General features: G+C 40.8%; 25 non-coding genes and 2 pseudogenes across 25 annotated transcripts; all 27 read right to left on the minus strand.

Annotated features, from left to right (window-relative positions):
- Positions 1 to 394: 394 nt before the first annotated feature.
- LOC141306477 (5S ribosomal RNA) lies at positions 395 to 513 on the minus strand. The gene has a single exon (XR_012345441.1). It is a non-coding gene; the product is annotated as a 5S ribosomal RNA (ribosomal RNA).
- An 84-nt stretch (positions 514 to 597) lies between these two features.
- LOC141318315 (5S ribosomal RNA) lies at positions 598 to 716 on the minus strand. The gene has a single exon (XR_012352638.1). It is a non-coding gene; the product is annotated as a 5S ribosomal RNA (ribosomal RNA).
- A 753-nt stretch (positions 717 to 1,469) lies between these two features.
- LOC141306488 (5S ribosomal RNA) lies at positions 1,470 to 1,588 on the minus strand. The gene has a single exon (XR_012345452.1). It is a non-coding gene; the product is annotated as a 5S ribosomal RNA (ribosomal RNA).
- A 753-nt stretch (positions 1,589 to 2,341) lies between these two features.
- On the minus strand, positions 2,342 to 2,460 carry LOC141306499 (5S ribosomal RNA). Its single transcript, XR_012345463.1, has one exon. It is a non-coding gene; the product is annotated as a 5S ribosomal RNA (ribosomal RNA).
- Positions 2,461 to 3,213: 753 nt separating this feature from the next.
- On the minus strand, positions 3,214 to 3,332 carry LOC141306510 (5S ribosomal RNA). The gene has a single exon (XR_012345474.1). It is a non-coding gene; the product is annotated as a 5S ribosomal RNA (ribosomal RNA).
- A 753-nt stretch (positions 3,333 to 4,085) lies between these two features.
- LOC141306532 (5S ribosomal RNA) lies at positions 4,086 to 4,204 on the minus strand. The gene has a single exon (XR_012345496.1). It is a non-coding gene; the product is annotated as a 5S ribosomal RNA (ribosomal RNA).
- Positions 4,205 to 4,957: 753 nt separating this feature from the next.
- LOC141317977 (5S ribosomal RNA) lies at positions 4,958 to 5,076 on the minus strand. The gene has a single exon (XR_012352321.1). It is a non-coding gene; the product is annotated as a 5S ribosomal RNA (ribosomal RNA).
- A 753-nt stretch (positions 5,077 to 5,829) lies between these two features.
- On the minus strand, positions 5,830 to 5,948 carry LOC141306543 (5S ribosomal RNA). Its single transcript, XR_012345507.1, has one exon. It is a non-coding gene; the product is annotated as a 5S ribosomal RNA (ribosomal RNA).
- A 753-nt stretch (positions 5,949 to 6,701) lies between these two features.
- LOC141318133 (5S ribosomal RNA) lies at positions 6,702 to 6,820 on the minus strand. Its single transcript, XR_012352467.1, has one exon. It is a non-coding gene; the product is annotated as a 5S ribosomal RNA (ribosomal RNA).
- Positions 6,821 to 7,573: 753 nt separating this feature from the next.
- LOC141318623 (5S ribosomal RNA) lies at positions 7,574 to 7,692 on the minus strand. Its single transcript, XR_012352928.1, has one exon. It is a non-coding gene; the product is annotated as a 5S ribosomal RNA (ribosomal RNA).
- Positions 7,693 to 7,776: 84 nt separating this feature from the next.
- LOC141317818 (5S ribosomal RNA) lies at positions 7,777 to 7,895 on the minus strand. The gene has a single exon (XR_012352172.1). It is a non-coding gene; the product is annotated as a 5S ribosomal RNA (ribosomal RNA).
- Positions 7,896 to 8,648: 753 nt separating this feature from the next.
- LOC141346344 (5S ribosomal RNA) lies at positions 8,649 to 8,767 on the minus strand (annotated as a pseudogene).
- Positions 8,768 to 8,851: 84 nt separating this feature from the next.
- LOC141306554 (5S ribosomal RNA) lies at positions 8,852 to 8,970 on the minus strand. Its single transcript, XR_012345518.1, has one exon. It is a non-coding gene; the product is annotated as a 5S ribosomal RNA (ribosomal RNA).
- Positions 8,971 to 9,723: 753 nt separating this feature from the next.
- On the minus strand, positions 9,724 to 9,842 carry LOC141306565 (5S ribosomal RNA). The gene has a single exon (XR_012345529.1). It is a non-coding gene; the product is annotated as a 5S ribosomal RNA (ribosomal RNA).
- A 753-nt stretch (positions 9,843 to 10,595) lies between these two features.
- Positions 10,596 to 10,714, minus strand: LOC141318678 (5S ribosomal RNA). Its single transcript, XR_012352979.1, has one exon. It is a non-coding gene; the product is annotated as a 5S ribosomal RNA (ribosomal RNA).
- A 753-nt stretch (positions 10,715 to 11,467) lies between these two features.
- Positions 11,468 to 11,586, minus strand: LOC141346352 (5S ribosomal RNA; annotated as a pseudogene).
- Positions 11,587 to 11,670: 84 nt separating this feature from the next.
- Positions 11,671 to 11,789, minus strand: LOC141306576 (5S ribosomal RNA). The gene has a single exon (XR_012345540.1). It is a non-coding gene; the product is annotated as a 5S ribosomal RNA (ribosomal RNA).
- Positions 11,790 to 12,542: 753 nt separating this feature from the next.
- On the minus strand, positions 12,543 to 12,661 carry LOC141306587 (5S ribosomal RNA). The gene has a single exon (XR_012345551.1). It is a non-coding gene; the product is annotated as a 5S ribosomal RNA (ribosomal RNA).
- Positions 12,662 to 13,414: 753 nt separating this feature from the next.
- Positions 13,415 to 13,533, minus strand: LOC141317829 (5S ribosomal RNA). Its single transcript, XR_012352183.1, has one exon. It is a non-coding gene; the product is annotated as a 5S ribosomal RNA (ribosomal RNA).
- A 753-nt stretch (positions 13,534 to 14,286) lies between these two features.
- Positions 14,287 to 14,405, minus strand: LOC141306598 (5S ribosomal RNA). Its single transcript, XR_012345562.1, has one exon. It is a non-coding gene; the product is annotated as a 5S ribosomal RNA (ribosomal RNA).
- A 753-nt stretch (positions 14,406 to 15,158) lies between these two features.
- LOC141306609 (5S ribosomal RNA) lies at positions 15,159 to 15,277 on the minus strand. Its single transcript, XR_012345573.1, has one exon. It is a non-coding gene; the product is annotated as a 5S ribosomal RNA (ribosomal RNA).
- Positions 15,278 to 16,030: 753 nt separating this feature from the next.
- LOC141306620 (5S ribosomal RNA) lies at positions 16,031 to 16,149 on the minus strand. Its single transcript, XR_012345584.1, has one exon. It is a non-coding gene; the product is annotated as a 5S ribosomal RNA (ribosomal RNA).
- Positions 16,150 to 16,233: 84 nt separating this feature from the next.
- Positions 16,234 to 16,352, minus strand: LOC141318316 (5S ribosomal RNA). Its single transcript, XR_012352639.1, has one exon. It is a non-coding gene; the product is annotated as a 5S ribosomal RNA (ribosomal RNA).
- Positions 16,353 to 17,105: 753 nt separating this feature from the next.
- On the minus strand, positions 17,106 to 17,224 carry LOC141306632 (5S ribosomal RNA). Its single transcript, XR_012345595.1, has one exon. It is a non-coding gene; the product is annotated as a 5S ribosomal RNA (ribosomal RNA).
- A 753-nt stretch (positions 17,225 to 17,977) lies between these two features.
- On the minus strand, positions 17,978 to 18,096 carry LOC141306654 (5S ribosomal RNA). Its single transcript, XR_012345617.1, has one exon. It is a non-coding gene; the product is annotated as a 5S ribosomal RNA (ribosomal RNA).
- A 753-nt stretch (positions 18,097 to 18,849) lies between these two features.
- LOC141306665 (5S ribosomal RNA) lies at positions 18,850 to 18,968 on the minus strand. The gene has a single exon (XR_012345628.1). It is a non-coding gene; the product is annotated as a 5S ribosomal RNA (ribosomal RNA).
- A 753-nt stretch (positions 18,969 to 19,721) lies between these two features.
- LOC141317978 (5S ribosomal RNA) lies at positions 19,722 to 19,840 on the minus strand. The gene has a single exon (XR_012352322.1). It is a non-coding gene; the product is annotated as a 5S ribosomal RNA (ribosomal RNA).
- Between the last annotated feature and the right edge of the window lie 160 nt (positions 19,841 to 20,000).

Consider the following 20,000-nt stretch of genomic DNA (forward strand, 5'->3'; position numbering starts at 1 on the left):
AGTGTGTTGATAAGTCCAATGTGAGTGTCCACCGGTGTATATACAATCCACAGAAAGTGTAATCCAAAGTTTGCAGGTGGTGAATGGAAAGGTGAGCTCTAAAATTAGCAACTCCTCAATCCAACAGTTTGGTGACTGTCCTTTGTTTGTCATGCTGCTCTCTTATACAGTTGTACTTCCTGCTTCCTGTCATGTGTCTAGTCACATGGCAGGCCAACCATCCATTTTTTAAAGACACACACTCACTTACAATGTTAAGAGTAATAAAATGGCCTAAAAAACATGTAAAACACTTAAAACTCTATAATACATTTAAATGATTGTAATAAATAGAGCGGTAAAACACGTCTTTCTAAAAGCCAGCATATTATATAAATAGTGAAGAAAAGGCAAAAGCTTACAGCACCTGGTATTCCCAGGCGGTCTCCCATCCAAGTACTAAGCAGGCCCGACGCTGCTTAGCTTCCGAGATCAGACGAGATCGGGCGCTCTCAGCGCGGTATGGCCGTAAGCGAGGGCTGCTCCAAAAAGTGGGCCATTTAAAGATCAGCCTCCGTAAAAGCCAGCATATTATATAAATAGTGAAGAAAAGGCAAAACCTTACAGCACCTGGTATTCCCAGGCGGTCTCCCATCCAAGTACTAAGCAGGCCCGACGCTGCTTAGCTTCCGAGATCAGACGAGATCGGGCGCTCTCAGCGCGGTATGGCCGTAAGCGAGGGCTGCTCCAAACAGTGGGCTATTTAAAGATCAGCCTCCGTAAAAGCCAGCATATTATATAAATAGTGAAGAAAAGGCAAAAGCTTACAGCACCTGGTATTCCCAGGCGGTCTCCCATCCAAGTGTAACAATCGGCCTTATCAGCCGAGTTACAAGACTAAAATGGGATTAGATTTAACTGTGAGAGGTGACTAGTGGTTAAAAGAATGAGACATAAAAGAAGATTGGTTTAAATAGATTTGGTTTATTTACAAGGTTCACATAAAAGACTTTAAAACAACACGATAAAACGAGGTAAACGCTGTTAAAAGAATACAGTTCATTTGTCCATACCCTAAAAACAGTCCAAGAATCCCAGTGTGTTGATAAGTCCAATGTGAGTGTCCACCGGTGTATATACAATCCACAGAAAGTGTAATCCAAAGTTTGCAGGTGGTGAATGGAAAGGTGAGCTCTAAAATTAGCAACTCCTCAATCCAACAGTTTGGTGACTGTCCTTTGTTTGTCATGCTGCTCTCTTATACAGTTGTACTTCCTGCTTCCTGTCATGTGTCTAGTCACATGGCAGGCCAACCATCCATTTTTTAAAGACACACACTCACTTAAAATGTTAAGAGTAATAAAATGGCCTAAAAAACATGTAAAACACTTAAAACTCTATAATACATTTAAATGATTGTAATAAATAGAGCGGTAAAACACGTCTTTCTAAAAGCCAGCATATTATATAAATAGTGAAGAAAAGGCAAAAGCTTACAGCACCTGGTATTCCCAGGCGGTCTCCCATCCAAGTACTAAGCAGGCCCGACGCTGCTTAGCTTCCGAGATCAGACGAGATCGGGCGCTCTCAGCGCGGTATGGCCGTAAGCGAGGGCTGCTCCAAAAAGTGGGCTATTTAAAGATCAGCCTCCGTAAAAGCCAGCATATTATATAAATAGTGAAGAAAAGGCAAAAGCTTACAGCACCTGGTATTCCCAGGCGGTCTCCCATCCAAGTGTAACAATCGGCCTTATCAGCCGAGTTACAAGACTAAAATGGGATCAGATTTAACTGTGAGAGGTGACTAGTGGTTAAAAGAATGAGACATAAAAGAAGATTGGTTTAAATAGATTTGGTTTATTTACAAGGTTCACATAAAAGACTTTAAAACAACACGATAAAACGAGGTAAACGCTGTTAAAAGAATACAGTTCATTTGTCCATACCCTAAAAACAGTCCAAGAATCCCAGTGTGTTGATAAGTCCAATGTGAGTGTCCACCGGTGTATATACAATCCACAGAAAGTGTAATCCAAAGTTTGCAGGTGGTGAATGGAAAGGTGAGCTCTAAAATTAGCAACTCCTCAATCCAACAGTTTGGTGACTGTCCTTTGTTTGTCATGCTGCTCTCTTATACAGTTGTACTTCCTGCTTCCTGTCATGTGTCTAGTCACATGGCAGGCCAACCATCCATTTTTTAAAGACACACACTCACTTAAAATGTTAAGAGTAATAAAATGGCCTAAAAAACATGTAAAACACTTAAAACTCTATAATACATTTAAATGATTGTAATAAATAGAGCGGTAAAACACGTCTTTCTAAAAGCCAGCATATTATATAAATAGTGAAGAAAAGGCAAAAGCTTACAGCACCTGGTATTCCCAGGCGGTCTCCCATCCAAGTACTAAGCAGGCCCGACGCTGCTTAGCTTCCGAGATCAGACGAGATCGGGCGCTCTCAGCGCGGTATGGCCGTAAGCGAGGGCTGCTCCAAAAAGTGGGCCATTTAAAGATCAGCCTCCGTAAAAGCCAGCATATTATATAAATAGTGAAGAAAAGGCAAAAGCATACAGCACCTGGTATTCCCAGGCGGTCTCCCATCCAAGTGTAACAATCGGCCTTATCAGCCGAGTTACAAGACTAAAATGGGATCAGATTTAACTGTGAGAGGTGACTAGTGGTTAAAAGAATGAGACATAAAAGAAGATTGGTTTAAATAGATTTGATTTATTTACAAGGTTCACATAAAAGACTTTAAAACAACACGATAAAACGAGGTAAACGCTGTTAAAAGAATACAGTTCATTTGTCCATACCCTAAAAACAGTCCAAGAATCCCAGTGTGTTGATAAGTCCAATGTGAGTGTCCACCGGTGTATATACAATCCACAGAAAGTGTAATCCAAAGTTTGCAGGTGGTGAATGGAAAGGTGAGCTCTAAAATTAGCAACTCCTCAATCCAACAGTTTGGTGACTGTCCTTTGTTTGTCATGCTGCTCTCTTATACAGTTGTACTTCCTGCTTCCTGTCATGTGTCTAGTCACATGGCAGGCCAACCATCCATTTTTTAAAGACACACACTCACTTAAAATGTTAAGAGTAATAAAATGGCCTAAAAAACATGTAAAACACTTAAAACTCTATAATACATTTAAATGATTGTAATAAATAGAGCGGTAAAACACGTCTTTCTAAAAGCCAGCATATTATATAAATAGTGAAGAAAAGGCAAAAGCTTACAGCACCTGGTATTCCCAGGCGGTCTCCCATCCAAGTACTAAGCAGGCCCGACGCTGCTTAGCTTCCGAGATCAGACGAGATCGGGCGCTCTCAGCGCGGTATGGCCGTAAGCGAGGGCTGCTCCAAAAAGTGGGCTATTTAAAGATCAGCCTCCGTAAAAGCCAGCATATTATATAAATAGTGAAGAAAAGGCAAAAGCTTACAGCACCTGGTATTCCCAGGCGGTCTCCCATCCAAGTGTAACAATCGGCCTTATCAGCCGAGTTACAAGACTAAAATGGGATCAGATTTAACTGTGAGAGGTGACTAGTGGTTAAAAGAATGAGACATAAAAGAAGATTGGTTTAAATAGATTTGGTTTATTTACAAGGTTCACATAAAAGACTTTAAAACAACACGATAAAACGAGGTAAACGCTGTTAAAAGAATACAGTTCATTTGTCCATACCCTAAAAACAGTCCAAGAATCCCAGTGTGTTGATAAGTCCAATGTGAGTGTCCACCGGTGTATATACAATCCACAGAAAGTGTAATCCAAAGTTTGCAGGTGGTGAATGGAAAGGTGAGCTCTAAAATTAGCAACTCCTCAATCCAACAGTTTGGTGACTGTCCTTTGTTTGTCATGCTGCTCTCTTATACAGTTGTACTTCCTGCTTCCTGTCATGTGTCTAGTCACATGGCAGGCCAACCATCCATTTTTTAAAGACACACACTCACTTAAAATGTTAAGAGTAATAAAATGGCCTAAAAAACATGTAAAACACTTAAAACTCTATAATACATTTAAATGATTGTAATAAATAGAGCGGTAAAACACGTCTTTCTAAAAGCCAGCATATTATATAAATAGTGAAGAAAAGGCAAAAGCTTACAGCACCTGGTATTCCCAGGCGGTCTCCCATCCAAGTACTAAGCAGGCCCGACGCTGCTTAGCTTCCGAGATCAGACGAGATCGGGCGCTCTCAGCGCGGTATGGCCGTAAGCGAGGGCTGCTCCAAAAAGTGGGCCATTTAAAGATCAGCCTCCGTAAAAGCCAGCATATTATATAAATAGTGAAGAAAAGGCAAAAGCATACAGCACCTGGTATTCCCAGGCGGTCTCCCATCCAAGTGTAACAATCGGCCTTATCAGCCGAGTTACAAGACTAAAATGGGATCAGATTTAACTGTGAGAGGGGACTAGTGGTTAAAAGAATGAGACATAAAAGAAGATTGGTTTAAATAGATTTGATTTATTTACAAGGTTCACATAAAAGACTTTAAAACAACACGATAAAACGAGGTAAACGCTGTTAAAAGAATACAGTTCATTTGTCCATACCCTAAAAACAGTCCAAGAATCCCAGTGTGTTGATAAGTCCAATGTGAGTGTCCACCGGTGTATATACAATCCACAGAAAGTGTAATCCAAAGTTTGCAGGTGGTGAATGGAAAGGTGAGCTCTAAAATTAGCAACTCCTCAATCCAACAGTTTGGTGACTGTCCTTTGTTTGTCATGCTGCTCTCTTATACAGTTGTACTTCCTGCTTCCTGTCATGTGTCTAGTCACATGGCAGGCCAACCATCCATTTTTTAAAGACACACACTCACTTAAAATGTTAAGAGTAATAAAATGGCCTAAAAAACATGTAAAACACTTAAAACTCTATAATACATTTAAATGATTGTAATAAATAGAGCGGTAAAACACGTCTTTCTAAAAGCCAGCATATTATATAAATAGTGAAGAAAAGGCAAAAGCTTACAGCACCTGGTATTCCCAGGCGGTCTCCCATCCAAGTACTAAGCAGGCCCGACGCTGCTTAGCTTCCAAGATCAGACGAGATCGGGCGCTCTCAGCGCGGTATGGCCGTAAGCGAGGGCTGCTCCAAAAAGTGGGCTATTTAAAGATCAGCCTCCGTAAAAGCCAGCATATTATATAAATAGTGAAGAAAAGGCAAAAGCTTACAGCACCTGGTATTCCCAGGCGGTCTCCCATCCAAGTGTAACAATCGGCCTTATCAGCCGAGTTACAAGACTAAAATGGGATTAGATTTAACTGTGAGAGGTGACTAGTGGTTAAAAGAATGAGACATAAAAGAAGATTGGTTTAAATAGATTTGGTTTATTTACAAGGTTCACAAAAAAGACTTTAAAACAACACGATAAAACGAGGTAAACGCTGTTAAAAGAATACAGTTCATTTGTCCATACCCTAAAAACAGTCCAAGAATCCCAGTGTGTTGATAAGTCCAATGTGAGTGTCCACCGGTGTATATACAATCCACAGAAAGTGTAATCCAAAGTTTGCAGGTGGTGAATGGAAAGGTGAGCTCTAAAATTAGCAACTCCTCAATCCAACAGTTTGGTGACTGTCCTTTGTTTGTCATGCTGCTCTCTTATACAGTTGTACTTCCTGCTTCCTGTCATGTGTCTAGTCACATGGCAGGCCAACCATCCATTTTTTAAAGACACACACTCACTTAAAATGTTAAGAGTAATAAAATGGCCTAAAAAACATGTAAAACACTTAAAACTCTATAATACATTTAAATGATTGTAATAAATAGAGCGGTAAAACACGTCTTTCTAAAAGCCAGCATATTATATAAATAGTGAAGAAAAGGCAAAAGCTTACAGCACCTGGTATTCCCAGGCGGTCTCCCATCCAAGTACTAAGCAGGCCCGACGCTGCTTAGCTTCCGAGATCAGACGAGATCGGGCGCTCTCAGCGCGGTATGGCCGTAAGCGAGGGCTGCTCCAAAAAGTGGGCTATTTAAAGATCAGCCTCCGTAAAAGCCAGCATATTATATAAATAGTGAAGAAAAGGCAAAAGCTTACAGCACCTGGTATTCCCAGGCGGTCTCCCATCCAAGTGTAACAATCGGCCTTATCAGCCGAGTTACAAGACTAAAATGGGATCAGATTTAACTGTGAGAGGTGACTAGTGGTTAAAAGAATGAGACATAAAAGAAGATTGGTTTAAATAGATTTGGTTTATTTACAAGGTTCACATAAAAGACTTTAAAACAACACGATAAAACGAGGTAAACGCTGTTAAAAGAATACAGTTCATTTGTCCATACCCTAAAAACAGTCCAAGAATCCCAGTGTGTTGATAAGTCCAATGTGAGTGTCCACCGGTGTATATACAATCCACAGAAAGTGTAATCCAAAGTTTGCAGGTGGTGAATGGAAAGGTGAGCTCTAAAATTAGCAACTCCTCAATCCAACAGTTTGGTGACTGTCCTTTGTTTGTCATGCTGCTCTCTTATACAGTTGTACTTCCTGCTTCCTGTCATGTGTCTAGTCACATGGCAGGCCAACCATCCATTTTTTAAAGACACACACTCACTTAAAATGTTAAGAGTAATAAAATGGCCTAAAAAACATGTAAAACACTTAAAACTCTATAATACATTTAAATGATTGTAATAAATAGAGCGGTAAAACACGTCTTTCTAAAAGCCAGCATATTATATAAATAGTGAAGAAAAGGCAAAAGCTTACAGCACCTGGTATTCCCAGGCGGTCTCCCATCCAAGTACTAAGCAGGCCCGACGGTGCTTAGCTTCCGAGATCAGACGAGATCGGGCGCTCTCAGCGCGGTATGGCCGTAAGCGAGGGCTGCTCCAAAAAGTGGGCCATTTAAAGATCAGCCTCCGTAAAAGCCAGCATATTATATAAATAGTGAAGAAAAGGCAAAAGCTTACAGCACCTGGTATTCCCAGGCGGTCTCCCATCCAAGTGTAACAATCGGCCTTATCAGCCGAGTTACAAGACTAAAATGGGATCAGATTTAACTGTGAGAGGTGACTAGTGGTTAAAAGAATGAGACATAAAAGAAGATTGGTTTAAATAGATTTGGTTTATTTACAAGGTTCACATAAAAGACTTTAAAACAACACGATAAAACGAGGTAAACGCTGTTAAAAGAATACAGTTCATTTGTCCATACCCTAAAAACAGTCCAAGAATCCCAGTGTGTTGATAAGTCCAATGTGAGTGTCCACCGGTGTATATACAATCCACAGAAAGTGTAATCCAAAGTTTGCAGGTGGTGAATGGAAAGGTGAGCTCTAAAATTAGCAACTCCTCAATCCAACAGTTTGGTGACTGTCCTTTGTTTGTCATGCTGCTCTCTTATACAGTTGTACTTCCTGCTTCCTGTCATGTGTCTAGTCACATGGCAGGCCAACCATCCATTTTTTAAAGACACACACTCACTTAAAATGTTAAGAGTAATAAAATGGCCTAAAAAACATGTAAAACACTTAAAACTCTATAATACATTTAAATGATTGTAATAAATAGAGCGGTAAAACACGTCTTTCTAAAAGCCAGCATATTATATAAATAGTGAAGAAAAGGCAAAAGCTTACAGCACCTGGTATTCCCAGGCGGTCTCTCATCCAAGTACTAAGCAGGCCCGACGCTGCTTAGCTTCCGAGATCAGACGAGATCGGGCGCTCTCAGCGCGGTATGGCCGTAAGCGAGGGCTGCTCCAAAAAGTGGGCCATTTAAAGATCAGCCTCCGTAAAAGCCAGCATATTATATAAATAGTGAAGAAAAGGCAAAAGCTTACAGCACCTGGTATTCCCAGGCGGTCTCCCATCCAAGTACTAAGCAGGCCCGACGCTGCTTAGCTTCCGAGATCAGACGAGATCGGGCGCTCTCAGCGCGGTAAGGCCGTAAGCGAGGGCTGCTCCAAACAGTGGGCTATTTAAAGATCAGCCTCCGTAAAAGCCAGCATATTATATAAATAGTGAAGAAAAGGCAAAAGCTTACAGCACCTGGTATTCCCAGGCGGTCTCCCATCCAAGTGTAACAATCGGCCTTATCAGCCGAGTTACAAGACTAAAATGGGGTCAGATTTAACTGTGAGAGATGACTAGTGGTTAAAAGAATGAGACATAAAAGAAGATTGGTTTAAATAGATTTGGTTTATTTACAAGGTTCACATAAAAGACTTTAAAACAACACGATAAAACGAGGTAAACGCTGTTAAAAGAATACAGTTCATTTGTCCATACCCTAAAAACAGTCCAAGAATCCCAGTGTGTTGATAAGTCCAATGTGAGTGTCCACCGGTGTATATACAATCCACAGAAAGTGTAATCCAAAGTTTGCAGGTGGTGAATGGAAAGGTGAGCTCTAAAATTAGCAACTCCTCAATCCAACAGTTTGGTGACTGTCCTTTGTTTGTCATGCTGCTCTCTTATACAGTTGTACTTCCTGCTTCCTGTCATGTGTCTAGTCACATGGCAGGCCAACCATCCATTTTTTAAAGACACACACTCACTTAAAATGTTAAGAGTAATAAAATGGCCTAAAAAACATGTAAAACACTTAAAACTCTATAATACATTTAAATGATTGTAATAAATAGAGCGGTAAAACACGTCTTTCTAAAAGCCAGCATATTATATAAATAGTGAAGAAAAGGCAAAAGCTTACAGCACCTGGTATTCCCAGGCGGGCTCCCTTCCAAGTACTAAGCAGGCCCGACGGTGCTTAGCTTCCGAGATCAGACGAGATCGGGCGCTCTCAGCGCTGTATGGCCGTAAGCGAGGGCTGCTCCAAAAAGTGGGCCATTTAAAGATCAGCCTCCGTAAAAGCCAGCATATTATATAAATAGTGAAGAAAAGGCAAAAGCTTACAGCACCTGGTATTCCCAGGCGGTCTCCCATCCAAGTACTAAGCAGGCCCGACGCTGCTTAGCTTCCGAGATCAGACGAGATCGGGCGCTCTCAGCGCGGTATGGCCGTAAGCGAAAGCTGCTCCAAAAAGTGGGCTATTTAAAGATCAGCCTCCGTAAAAGCCAGCATATTATATAAATAGTGAAGAAAAGGCAAAAGCTTATAGCACCTGGTATTCCCAGGCGGTCTCCCATCCAAGTGTAACAATCGGCCTTATCAGCCGAGTTACAAGACTAAAATGGGGTCAGATTTAACTGTGAGAGATGACTAGTGGTTAAAAGAATGAGACATAAAAGAAGATTGGTTTAAATAGATTTGGTTTATTTACAAGGTTCACATAAAAGACTTTAAAACAACACGATAAAACGAGGTAAACGCTGTTAAAAGAATACAGTTCATTTGTCCATACCCTAAAAACAGTCCAAGAATCCCAGTGTGTTGATAAGTCCAATGTGAGTGTCCACCGGTGTATATACAATCCACAGAAAGTGTAATCCAAAGTTTGCAGGTGGTGAATGGAAAGGTGAGCTCTAAAATTAGCAACTCCTCAGTCCAACAGTTTGGTGACTGTCCTTTGTTTGTCATGCTGCTCTCTTATACAGTTGTACTTCCTGCTTCCTGTCATGTGTCTAGTCACATGGCAGGCCAACCATCCATTTTTTAAAGACACACACTCACTTAAAATGTTAAGAGTAATAAAATGGCCTAAAAAACATGTAAAACACTTAAAACTCTATAATACATTTAAATGATTGTAATAAATAGAGCGGTAAAACACGTCTTTCTAAAAGCCAGCATATTATATAAATAGTGAAGAAAAGGCAAAAGCTTACAGCACCTGGTATTCCCAGGCGGTCTCCCATCCAAGTACTAAGCAGGCCCGACGCTGCTTAGCTTCCGAGATCAGACGAGATCGGGCGCTCTCAGCGCGGTATGGCCGTAAGCGAGGGCTGCTCCAAAAAGTGGGCCATTTAAAGATCAGCCTCCGTAAAAGCCAGCATATTATATAAATAGTGAAGAAAAGGCAAAAGCTTACAGCACCTGGTATTGCCAGGCGGTCTCCCATCCAAGTGTAACAATCGGCCTTATCAGCCGAGTTACAAGACTAAAATGGGGTCAGATTTAACTGTGAGAGATGACTAGTGGTTAAAAGAATGAGACATAAAAGAAGATTGGTTTAAATAGATTTGGTTTATTTACAAGGTTCACATAAAAGACTTTAAAACAACACGATAAAACGAGGTAAACGCTGTTAAAAGAATACAGTTCATTTGTCCATACCCTAAAAACAGTCCAAGAATCCCAGTGTGTTGATAAGTCCAATGTGAGTGTCCACCGGTGTATATACAATCCACAGAAAGTGTAATCCAAAGTTTGCAGGTGGTGAATGGAAAGGTGAGCTCTAAAATGAGCAACTCCTCAATCCAACAGTTTGGTGACTGTCCTTTGTTTGTCATGCTGCTCTCTTATACAGTTGTACTTCCTGCTTCCTGTCATGTGTCTAGTCACATGGCAGGCCAACCATCCATTTTTTAAAGACACACACTCACTTAAAATGTTAAGAGTAATAAAATGGCCTAAAAAACATGTAAAACACTTAAAACTCTATAATACATTTAAATGATTGTAATAAATAGAGGGGTAAAACACGTCTTTCTAAAAGCCAGCATATTATATAAATAGTGAAGAAAAGGCAAAAGCTTACAGCACCTGGTATTCCCAGGCGGTCTCCCATCCAAGTACTAAGCAGGCCCGACGCTGCTTAGCTTCCGAGATCAGACGAGATCGGGCGCTCTCAGCGCGGTACTGCCGTAAGCGAGGGCTGCTCCAAAAAGTGGGCTATTTAAAGATCAGCCTCCGTAAAAGCCAGCATATTATATAAATAGTGAAGAAAAGGCAAAAGCTTACAGCACCTGGTATTGCCAGGCGGTCTCCCATCCAAGTGTAACAATCGGCCTTATCAGCCGTGTTACAAGACTAAAATGGGGTCAGATTTAACTGTGAGAGATGACTAGTGGTTAAAAGAATGAGACATAAAAGAAGATTGGTTTAAATAGATTTGGTTTATTTACAAGGTTCACATAAAAGACTTTAAAACAACACGATAAAACGAGGTAAACGATGTTAAAAGAATACAGTTCATTTGTCCATACCCTAAAAACAGTCCAAGAATCCCAGTGTGTTGATAAGTCCAATGTGAGTGTCCACCGGTGTATATACAATCCACAGAAAGTGTAATCCAAAGTTTGCAGGTGGTGAATGGAAAGGTGAGCTCTAAAATTAGCAACTCCTCAATCCAACAGTTTGGTGACTGTCCTTTGTTTGTCATGCTGCTCTCTTATACAGTTGTACTTCCTGCTTCCTGTCATGTGTCTAGTCACATGGCAGGCCAACCATCCATTTTTTAAAGACACACACTCACTTAAAATGTTAAGAGTAATAAAATGGCCTAAAAAACATGTAAAACACTTAAAACTCTATAATACATTTAAATGATTGTAATAAATAGAGCGGTAAAACACGTCTTTCTAAAAGCCAGCATATTATATAAATAGTGAAGAAAAGGCAAAAGCTTACAGCACCTGGTATTCCCAGGCGGGCTCCCTTCCAAGTACTAAGCAGGCCCGACGGTGCTTAGCTTCCGAGATCAGACGAGATCGGGCGCTCTCAGCGCTGTATGGCCGTAAGCGAGGGCTGCTCCAAAAAGTGGGCCATTTAAAGATCAGCCTCCGTAAAAGCCAGCATATTATATAAATAGTGAAGAAAAGGCAAAAGCTTACAGCACCTGGTATTCCCAGGCGGTCTCCCATCCAAGTACTAAGCAGGCCCGACGCTGCTTAGCTTCCGAGATCAGACGAGATCGGGCGCTCTCAGCGCGGTATGGCCGTAAGCGAAAGCTGCTCCAAAAAGTGGGCTATTTAAAGATCAGCCTCCGTAAAAGCCAGCATATTATATAAATAGTGAAGAAAAGGCAAAAGCTTATAGCACCTGGTATTCCCAGGCGGTCTCCCATCCAAGTGTAACAATCGGCCTTATCAGCCGAGTTACAAGACTAAAATGGGGTCAGATTTAACTGTGAGAGATGACTAGTGGTTAAAAGAATGAGACATAAAAGAAGATTGGTTTAAATAGATTTGGTTTATTTACAAGGTTCACATAAAAGACTTTAAAACAACACGATAAAACGAGGTAAACGCTGTTAAAAGAATACAGTTCATTTGTCCATACCCTAAAAACAGTCCAAGAATCCCAGTGTGTTGATAAGTCCAATGTGAGTGTCCACCGGTGTATATACAATCCACAGAAAGTGTAATCCAAAGTTTGCAGGTGGTGAATGGAAAGGTGAGCTCTAAAATTAGCAACTCCTCAGTCCAACAGTTTGGTGACTGTCCTTTGTTTGTCATGCTGCTCTCTTATACAGTTGTACTTCCTGCTTCCTGTCATGTGTCTAGTCACATGGCAGGCCAACCATCCATTTTTTAAAGACACACACTCACTTAAAATGTTAAGAGTAATAAAATGGCCTAAAAAACATGTAAAACACTTAAAACTCTATAATACATTTAAATGATTGTAATAAATAGAGCGGTAAAACACGTCTTTCTAAAAGCCAGCATATTATATAAATAGTGAAGAAAAGGCAAAAGCTTACAGCACCTGGTATTCCCAGGCGGTCTCCCATCCAAGTACTAAGCAGGCCCGACGCTGCTTAGCTTCCGAGATCAGACGAGATCGGGCGCTCTCAGCGCGGTATGGCCGTAAGCGAGGGCTGCTCCAAAAAGTGGGCCATTTAAAGATCAGCCTCCGTAAAAGCCAGCATATTATATAAATAGTGAAGAAAAGGCAAAAGCTTACAGCACCTGGTATTGCCAGGCGGTCTCCCATCCAAGTGTAACAATCGGCCTTATCAGCCGAGTTACAAGACTAAAATGGGGTCAGATTTAACTGTGAGAGATGACTAGTGGTTAAAAGAATGAGACATAAAAGAAGATTGGTTTAAATAGATTTGGTTTATTTACAAGGTTCACATAAAAGACTTTAAAACAACACGATAAAACGAGGTAAACGCTGTTAAAAGAATACAGTTCATTTGTCCATACCCTAAAAACAGTCCAAGAATCCCAGTGTGTTGATAAGTCCAATGTGAGTGTCCACCGGTGTATATACAATCCACAGAAAGTGTAATCCAAAGTTTGCAGGTGGTGAATGGAAAGGTGAGCTCTAAAATGAGCAACTCCTCAATCCAACAGTTTGGTGACTGTCCTTTGTTTGTCATGCTGCTCTCTTATACAGTTGTACTTCCTGCTTCCTGTCATGTGTCTAGTCACATGGCAGGCCAACCATCCATTTTTTAAAGACACACACTCACTTAAAATGTTAAGAGTAATAAAATGGCCTAAAAAACATGTAAAACACTTAAAACTCTATAATACATTTAAATGATTGTAATAAATAGAGGGGTAAAACACGTCTTTCTAAAAGCCAGCATATTATATAAATAGTGAAGAAAAGGCAAAAGCTTACAGCACCTGGTATTCCCAGGCGGTCTCCCATCCAAGTACTAAGCAGGCCCGACGCTGCTTAGCTTCCGAGATCAGACGAGATCGGGCGCTCTCAGCGCGGTACGGCCGTAAGCGAGGGCTGCTCCAAAAAGTGGGCTATTTAAAGATCAGCCTCCGTAAAAGCCAGCATATTATATAAATAGTGAAGAAAAGGCAAAAGCTTACAGCACCTGGTATTGCCAGGCGGTCTCCCATCCAAGTGTAACAATCGGCCTTATCAGCCGTGTTACAAGACTAAAATGGGGTCAGATTTAACTGTGAGAGATGACTAGTGGTTAAAAGAATGAGACATAAAAGAAGATTGGTTTAAATAGATTTGGTTTATTTACAAGGTTCACATAAAAGACTTTAAAACAACACGATAAAACGAGGTAAACGATGTTAAAAGAATACAGTTCATTTGTCCATACCCTAAAAACAGTCCAAGAATCCCAGTGTGTTGATAAGTCCAATGTGAGTGTCCACCGGTGTATATACAATCCACAGAAAGTGTAATCCAAAGTTTGCAGGTGGTGAATGGAAAGGTGAGCTCTAAAATTAGCAACTCCTCAATCCAACAGTTTGGTGACTGTCCTTTGTTTGTCATGCTGCTCTCTTATACAGTTGTACTTCCTGCTTCCTGTCATGTGTCTAGTCACATGGCAGGCCAACCATCCATTTTTTAAAGACACACACTCACTTAAAATGTTAAGAGTAATAAAATGGCCTAAAAAACATGTAAAACACTTAAAACTCTATAATACATTTAAATGATTGTAATAAATAGAGCGGTAAAACACGTCTTTCTAAAAGCCAGCATATTATATAAATAGTGAAGAAAAGGCAAAAGCTTACAGCACCTGGTATTCCCAGGCGGTCTCCCATCCAAGTACTAAGCAGGCCCGACGCTGCTTAGCTTCCGAGATCAGACGAGATCGGGCGCTCTCAGCGCGGTATGGCCGTAAGCGAGGGCTGCTCCAAAAAGTGGGCCATTTAAAGATCAGCCTCCGTAAAAGCCAGCATATTATATAAATAGTGAAGAAAAGGCAAAAGCTTACAGCACCTGGTATTGCCAGGCGGTCTCCCATCCAAGTGTAACAATCGGCCTTATCAGCCGAGTTACAAGACTAAAATGGGGTCAGATTTAACTGTGAGAGATGACTAGTGGTTAAAAGAATGAGACATAAAAGAAGATTGGTTTAAATAGATTTGGTTTATTTACAAGGTTCACATAAAAGACTTTAAAACAACACGATAAAACGAGGTAAACGCTGTTAAAAGAATACAGTTCATTTGTCCATACCCTAAAAACAGTCCAAGAATCCCAGTGTGTTGATAAGTCCAATGTGAGTGTCCACCGGTGTATATACAATCCACAGAAAGTGTAATCCAAAGTTTGCAGGTGGTGAATGGAAAGGTGAGCTCTAAAATTAGCAACTCCTCAATCCAACAGTTTGGTGACTGTCCTTTGTTTGTCATGCTGCTCTCTTATACAGTTGTACTTCCTGCTTCCTGTCATGTGTCTAGTCACATGGCAGGCCAACCATCCATTTTTTAAAGACACACACTCACTTAAAATGTTAAGAGTAATAAAATGGCCTAAAAAACATGTAAAACACTTAAAACTCTATAATACATTTAAATGATTGTAATAAATAGAGCGGTAAAACACGTCTTTCTAAAAGCCAGCATATTATATAAATAGTGAAGAAAAGGCAAAAGCTTACAGCACCTGGTATTCCCAGGCGGTCTCCCATCCAAGTACTAAGCAGGCCCGACGCTGCTTAGCTTCCGAGATCAGACGAGATCGGGCGCTCTCAGCGCGGTATGGCCGTAAGCGAGGGCTGCTCCAAAAAGTGGGCTATTTAAAGATCAGCCTCCGTAAAAGCCAGCATATTATATAAATAGTGAAGAAAAGGCAAAAGCTTACAGCACCTGGTATTCCCAGGCGGTCTCCCATCCAAGTGTAACAATCGGCCTTATCAGCCGAGTTACAAGACTAAAATGGGGTCAGATTTAACTGTGAGAGATGACTAGTGGTTAAAAGAATGAGACATAAAAGAAGATTGGTTTAAATAGATTTGGTTTATTTACAAGGTTCACATAAAAGACTTTAAAACAACACGATAAAACGAGGTAAACGCTGTTAAAAGAATACAGTTCATTTGTCCATACCCTAAAAACAGTCCAAGAATCCCAGTGTGTTGATAAGTCCAATGTGAGTGTCCACCGGTGTATATACAATCCACAGAAAGTGTAATCCAAAGTTTGCAGGTGGTGAATGGAAAGGTGAGCTCTAAAATTAGCAACTCCTCAATCCAACAGTTTGGTGACTGTCCTTTGTTTGTCATGCTGCTCTCTTATACAGTTGTACTTCCTGCTTCCTGTCATGTGTCTAGTCACATGGCAGGCCAACCATCCATTTTTTAAAGACACACACTCACTTACAATGTTAAGAGTAATAAAATGGCCTAAAAAACATGTAAAACACTTAAAACTCTATAATACATTTAAATGATTGTAATAAATAGAGCGGTAAAACACGTCTTTCTAAAAGCCAGCATATTATATAAATAGTGAAGAAAAGGCAAAAGCTTACAGCACCTGGTATTCCCAGGCGGTCTCCCATCCAAGTACTAAGCAGGCCCGACGCTGCTTAGCTTCCGAGATCAGACGAGATCGGGCGCTCTCAGCGCGGTATGGCCGTAAGCGAGGGCTGCTCCAAAAAGTGGGCCATTTAAAGATCAGCCTCCGTAAAAGCCAGCATATTATATAAATAGTGAAGAAAAGGCAAAACCTTACAGCACCTGGTATTCCCAGGCGGTCTCCCATCCAAGTACTAAGCAGGCCCGACGCTGCTTAGCTTCCGAGATCAGACGAGATCGGGCGCTCTCAGCGCGGTATGGCCGTAAGCGAGGGCTGCTCCAAACAGTGGGCTATTTAAAGATCAGCCTCCGTAAAAGCCAGCATATTATATAAATAGTGAAGAAAAGGCAAAAGCTTACAGCACCTGGTATTCCCAGGCGGTCTCCCATCCAAGTGTAACAATCGGCCTTATCAGCCGAGTTACAAGACTAAAATGGGATTAGATTTAACTGTGAGAGGTGACTAGTGGTTAAAAGAATGAGACATAAAAGAAGATTGGTTTAAATAGATTTGGTTTATTTACAAGGTTCACATAAAAGACTTTAAAACAACACGATAAAACGAGGTAAACGCTGTTAAAAGAATACAGTTCATTTGTCCATACCCTAAAAACAGTCCAAGAATCCCAGTGTGTTGATAAGTCCAATGTGAGTGTCCACCGGTGTATATACAATCCACAGAAAGTGTAATCCAAAGTTTGCAGGTGGTGAATGGAAAGGTGAGCTCTAAAATTAGCAACTCCTCAATCCAACAGTTTGGTGACTGTCCTTTGTTTGTCATGCTGCTCTCTTATACAGTTGTACTTCCTGCTTCCTGTCATGTGTCTAGTCACATGGCAGGCCAACCATCCATTTTTTAAAGACACACACTCACTTAAAATGTTAAGAGTAATAAAATGGCCTAAAAAACATGTAAAACACTTAAAACTCTATAATACATTTAAATGATTGTAATAAATAGAGCGGTAAAACACGTCTTTCTAAAAGCCAGCATATTATATAAATAGTGAAGAAAAGGCAAAAGCTTACAGCACCTGGTATTCCCAGGCGGTCTCCCATCCAAGTACTAAGCAGGCCCGACGCTGCTTAGCTTCCGAGATCAGACGAGATCGGGCGCTCTCAGCGCGGTATGGCCGTAAGCGAGGGCTGCTCCAAACAGTGGGCTATTTAAAGATCAGCCTCCGTAAAAGCCAGCATATTATATAAATAGTGAAGAAAAGGCAAAAGCTTACAGCACCTGGTATTCCCAGGCGGTCTCCCATCCAAGTGTAACAATCGGCCTTATCAGCCGAGTTACAAGACTAAAATGGGATCAGATTTAACTGTGAGAGGTGACTAGTGGTTAAAAGAATGAGACATAAAAGAAGATTGGTTTAAATAGATTTGGTTTATTTACAAGGTTCACATAAAAGACTTTAAAACAACACGATAAAACGAGGTAAACGCTGTTAAAAGAATACAGTTCATTTGTCCATACCCTAAAAACAGTCCAAGAATCCCAGTGTGTTGATAAGTCCAATGTGAGTGTCCACCGGTGTATATACAATCCACAGAAAGTGTAATCCAAAGTTTGCAGGTGGTGAATGGAAAGGTGAGCTCTAAAATTAGCAACTCCTCAATCCAACAGTTTGGTGACTGTCCTTTGTTTGTCATGCTGCTCTCTTATACAGTTGTACTTCCTGCTTCCTGTCATGTGTCTAGTCACATGGCAGGCCAACCATCCATTTTTTAAAGACACACACTCACTTAAAATGTTAAGAGTAATAAAATGGCCTAAAAAACATGTAAAACACTTAAAACTCTATAATACATTTAAATGATTGTAATAAATAGAGCGGTAAAACACGTCTTTCTAAAAGCCAGCATATTATATAAATAGTGAAGAAAAGGCAAAAGCTTACAGCACCTGGTATTCCCAGGCGGTCTCCCATCCAAGTACTAAGCAGGCCCGACGCTGCTTAGCTTCCGAGATCAGACGAGATCGGGCGCTCTCAGCGCGGTATGGCCGTAAGCGAGGGCTGCTCCAAAAAGTGGGCTATTTAAAGATCAGCCTCCGTAAAAGCCAGCATATTATATAAATAGTGAAGAAAAGGCAAAAGCTTACAGCACCTGGTATTCCCAGGCGGTCTCCCATCCAAGTGTAACAATCGGCCTTATCAGCCGAGTTACAAGACTAAAATGGGATCAGATTTAACTGTGAGAGGTGACTAGTGGTTAAAAGAATGAGACATAAAAGAAGATTGGTTTAAATAGATTTGGTTTATTTACAAGGTTCACATAAAAGACTTTAAAACAACACGATAAAACGAGGTAAACGCTGTTAAAAGAATACAGTTCATTTGTCCATACCCTAAAAACAGTCCAAGAATCCCAGTGTGTTGATAAGTCCAATGTGAGTGTCCACCGGTGTATATACAATCCACAGAAAGTGTAATCCAAAGTTTGCAGGTGGTGAATGGAAAGGTGAGCTCTAAAATTAGCAACTCCTCAATCCAACAGTTTGGTGACTGTCCTTTGTTTGTCATGCTGCTCTCTTATACAGTTGTACTTCCTGCTTCCTGTCATGTGTCTAGTCACATGGCAGGCCAACCATCCATTTTTTAAAGACACACACTCACTTAAAATGTTAAGAGTAATAAAATGGCCTAAAAAACATGTAAAACACTTAAAACTCTATAATACATTTAAATGATTGTAATAAATAGAGCGGTAAAACACGTCTTTCTAAAAGCCAGCATATTATATAAATAGTGAAGAAAAGGCAAAAGCTTACAGCACCTGGTATTCCCAGGCGGTCTCCCATCCAAGTACTAAGCAGGCCCGACGCTGCTTAGCTTCCGAGATCAGACGAGATCGGGCGCTCTCAGCGCGGTATGGCCGTAAGCGAGGGCTGCTCCAAAAAGTGGGCCATTTAAAGATCAGCCTCCGTAAAAGCCAGCATATTATATAAATAGTGAAGAAAAGGCAAAAGCATACAGCACCTGGTATTCCCAGGCGGTCTCCCATCCAAGTGTAACAATCGGCCTTATCAGCCGAGTTACAAGACTAAAATGGGATCAGATTTAACTGTGAGAGGTGACTAGTGGTTAAAAGAATGAGACATAAAAGAAGATTGGTTTAAATAGATTTGATTTATTTACAAGGTTCACATAAAAGACTTTAAAACAACACGATAAAACGAGGTAAACGCTGTTAAAAGAATACAGTTCATTTGTCCATACCCTAAAAACAGTCCAAGAATCCCAGTGTGTTGATAAGTCCAATGTGAGTGTCCACCGGTGTATATACAATCCACAGAAAGTGTAATCCAAAGTTTGCAGGTGGTGAATGGAAAGGTGAGCTCTAAAATTAGCAACTCCTCAATCCAACAGTTTGGTGACTGTCCTTTGTTTGTCATGCTGCTCTCTTATACAGTTGTACTTCCTGCTTCCTGTCATGTGTCTAGTCACATGGCAGGCCAACCATCCATTTTTTAAAGACACACACTCACTTAAAATGTTAAGAGTAATAAAATGGCCTAAAAAACATGTAAAACACTTAAAACTCTATAATACATTTAAATGATTGTAATAAATAGAGCGGTAAAACACGTCTTTCTAAAAGCCAGCATATTATATAAATAGTGAAGAAAAGGCAAAAGCTTACAGCACCTGGTATTCCCAGGCGGTCTCCCATCCAAGTACTAAGCAGGCCCGACGCTGCTTAGCTTCCAAGATCAGACGAGATCGGGCGCTCTCAGCGCGGTATGGCCGTAAGCGAGGGCTGCTCCAAAAAGTGGGCTATTTAAAGATCAGCCTCCGTAAAAGCCAGCATATTATATAAATAGTGAAGAAAAGGCAAAAGCTTACAGCACCTGGTATTCCCAGGCGGTCTCCCATCCAAGTGTAACAATCGGCCTTATCAGCCGAGTTACAAGA

Source organism: Garra rufa, chromosome 1 (genome assembly GCF_049309525.1).
Source record: "Garra rufa chromosome 1, GarRuf1.0, whole genome shotgun sequence".
NCBI classification, from domain to species: Eukaryota; Metazoa; Chordata; class Actinopteri; order Cypriniformes; family Cyprinidae; genus Garra; species Garra rufa.